The sequence below is a fragment of the Austrofundulus limnaeus genome, unplaced genomic scaffold, assembly GCF_001266775.1.
Source record: "Austrofundulus limnaeus strain Quisiro unplaced genomic scaffold, Austrofundulus_limnaeus-1.0 Scaffold25, whole genome shotgun sequence".
Classification (NCBI taxonomy): Eukaryota; Metazoa; Chordata; class Actinopteri; order Cyprinodontiformes; family Rivulidae; genus Austrofundulus; species Austrofundulus limnaeus.
In genome coordinates this window covers 3,058,427-3,061,956 of record NW_013952427.1, presented here as the reverse complement: position 1 = coordinate 3,061,956, position 3,530 = coordinate 3,058,427, and the positions used below count along the sequence as shown (strand labels likewise).

At 40.0% G+C, this 3,530-nt stretch overlaps 1 protein-coding gene across 1 annotated transcript in view; it reads left to right on the top strand.

Moving 5' to 3' along the window:
• The first annotated feature begins 1,246 nt into the window (after nt 1-1,246).
• The window catches only part of lingo3a (leucine rich repeat and Ig domain containing 3a), a 57,497-nt gene continuing 55,213 nt past the window's right edge, over nt 1,247-3,530 (top strand). Inside the window, exon 1 of the mRNA XM_014004630.1 lies at nt 1,247-1,887. The gene's annotated coding sequence lies outside the window, so the exon portion shown is untranslated. The remainder of the gene's footprint in view (nt 1,888-3,530) is intronic.

The window sequence follows — 3,530 nt, the reverse complement described above, 5'->3', positions numbered from 1 at the left end:
GAAAATTGCTTTGTTGCAACAGGTAAATTTGTGACAGGATACATGCACATTTTTGTGGTTATTTTGCACGCTGTCAGTTTTGTTCTTCCAAATAAAAGGTGGGCTGTGGTTAGCTSTAATTAATGAAGAGTGAAAATGTGAAATATGCTACTAAAGCCAATTAAACAGCGGAAAAAACATGATTAGTCATTTTTTTCTCATATGTAGGACAATTTTGAAACCATATCCAGTTATTTACATATACTACTAACGTTCTTCCTCAAAAACCATTTTAATAACCCTACACCTCCCCTCCCACACTCCCCAGCCTTCACCACTAAAATTTAAAAGTAAATGTATTGATTTAAAATGAGCATCTAGATTTTCTGTAAGGACATTTATTAGATGACCTCCATCTCCCCAAAAATGCAGAAATGACTATATTGTATTAAAATAATYATTTTATGTTAAATTTAAGCTGCACTTGTCCAGCTGTTTCAGTTTATATACAGTACATATGTCAAAGGTGTCCAAAACTTTTCTCCAAAATGAAAATCTATCTGAGGGCTGCGGCCAAATGCAATAATATAATTCATGAAATAGGAATACTTCTTAAGTACAATCCTTGTATTTTAATGATTATGTCCTGCTGGAGTGTGGCATGATTTGTTTGTGTACAAACTAATATGGTATAAGAATTTTATACATTTATACTTCTCATTCAACCACAATTAAATTCACTCTATCTAGGAGGCACAATTTATACGGATAGTATTTATTTTTTACAATAACAAGCTGGAATGAAAAAAAAAGCAAAAATGAAATAAAAGTAACAACTTTCTACTTCTTGTCTTTTTTTTAAATTTAAGGAGTAAAAAGTACAGATAATTGTGTGAAAATGTAAGGAGTAGAAGTAAAACGTTGCCTGAAAAATAATTACTCAAGTAAAGTACAGATACCCAAAAAATTCTACTTACCTAATAAGTACATCAACAAAGTATTTGTTCTTAGTTATTTTACAACTCTCCATGTACTGTACAGTATTTCTACACATTTTACCACTATAGCCTATTTTCACTAGGGGGTAAATCATCACAATGTGATATTGTATCAATTTGTTCAGATGACGATAAAATGTTTCTCAATATCACAAAGTCTGTCATGATACGGTTTTAATTCGATTCAATTCCCAAGTCTGCGATCGATATGGTGCAATACATATGCCAATGATTGTGTTATGGACACATAATGATGATATGGTTTGATGTTTTTATTTTTGCCTTGATGTAATTGAATCATTAATCATTTAATCGATATGCAGATCGATGTATTGTTACACTGGAAATTAAAGCGCACTAAGACATGGGAATCTTCCAATGGGCTTGAACGCAGCATGGAGCATCCTGGGAGAGAGAGAGAGAGAGAGAGAGAGAGAGAGAGAGAGAGAGAGAGAGAGAGATGAGCCTCAGTGAAGAGCAGCTCGCTCCTCTTTCCAACACACCACGCTCCACGTCCCTCACACTCACACACATACGAGCCAAACAACGGGAGCAGCATCAGCCCGAGCTGCCCGCTGCGGCCGCCGGTGTGAGCACCCACTCGCTCCTCGCCTCCCCCCCTCAGCACAAAGCATGGAGAGAGCTGCCTGAGAGAGAACCGGAGCTGCCTTCTCTGCACATAAAGGAGATCCACGAGTGGAGGACTGGAGAGCTCGTCCCTGAGACCGTGGACAATTAATCATCTCACACAGGAAGGGGTAAAGGCGATTGAGAGACTCCAGTCCAGCTGCTCCTGGAGGAAGAGGAGGAGGAAGCTGCGCGTTTGGAGCCGGAGGAAACGGCCACAAGTGATCGGAGCGCCTGCAGGCTTGTAGATGTGCAGAAAGCACGGAGCAAGTTCAAGTCCTGGGTGAGTCCATCTTTTTCCTGCACGACCAAAAAAATAAAAAAATAAAAAAATAAAACAGAATAAACCCTACACGTGGTGCTGATCTGTCCCCTCTCCTCCTGTGAATTATTCCTCACTCTCACCAACCCAGAGGATCTGATCATCCCTCAGCCCTCATGGTGCAGTCCCGACTGATCGATTTTCTCTCCAACTCAGATGGACATCGACTCTCGTTACCTGTGCTTTTCTGTTGTCTTGGCTGAGAGAGTGGGCTTCTGAAGCCACTCTGTTTACATGTGTGAGTGTGAGAGTCTTTGGTGAGCAGGTTTCCAATAGGATTTAATGATCTAAATGGTATGTGGGGACAGATAAGGCAGCCTTTGATCGATCCCTGCAGTTATTTCAGTGTGACCACATGACTTTTCCCTGCTCCTGCTCTTATTAGTCCGTTTTCAGTGCAGCATCCAGACCTCTGATGGATGAATCCAAAGGAATTCATACCTTGTTTGTCACAGACTCATTGCACTCAAGACAATACYAATAAGCAGCAGCAACAATTTAAGACACAACTTTTTCCTCGAAGTACATTTTTAWTACTATTTAGTGGCATTTCTTTTATTGTGCATGCATTGACAGAAAGATGACATAAGTGTATCAGAAAACTACTGTGTCTTTGTAACATTTCTCATTTTACAACTTGGTACATGAGATCCTGCAATATCACCACATTCTTGCTCCATTCAAAGGTCCTCATTCAGTGCAATTTGAAAGCAAGATTTGAAAGCAAATTCTGTACCAATCACCACATATATTTTGCCTACCTACAAAATTAGCCGAAGTAAGTAAAAATGAAAAAGAATAATGGCGTCCAATGAAGGAGTTGAAGTATCTTGGGGTTTTCTTTACAAGTGAGGGAAGAAAGGAGCGTGGGATTGACAGACGGATCGGTGTTGTGCTGAAGTGGGAGCTGAGCTGTAAAGMGAAGCTCTCTGYTTACCTGTCGATCTACGTTCCTACCCTCACCTATGTCCATGAAATTTGGGTAGTGACTGAAAGGACAAGATTATGGATACAGGTGGTTGAAATTAGTTTTCTCTACAGGGCAGCTGGTCTCTCCSTTATGCCTGGTTCACTTGACAAGATTTTAAAATTGTCGTTGGATTTTCAAAACCAGAGAGACCCCACACATGACAATAAAAACCATAGATAAAACAGTCTTGGTCCTACAGTGGGTGGTGTACAGCCACATGGCAAAGACAACACACATATTTCTTTCACAAACATTCAGATATCAGATGGGAAATCTCGCAAAACTGCTTGTGAGTTTAGAGAAAATAAACACAGCGGAAGAAGCGATGGTGACAATTTGTAGACTATTTTTAAAGGAGAAAAAAACAAACATCAACGACAGTCCAATATGTTGAATACCCCCAATTTGGTCCCGACATCTTTCCAAGCCTTGATCATTCTTGCCACACCACACACAGCAGGACCATCTCATAAGATTATCTTTAGAGCCGTCACCGTAATTGGAACATGCTTACGATTGTCAGAAGGGTAAAATCGACATAATTATCTTGCAGTGTGAACCAGGCTTTAAAGATATAGTGAGTGAGAGAGAGAGAGAGAGAGAGAGAGAGAGAGAGAGAGAGAGAGAGAGAGAG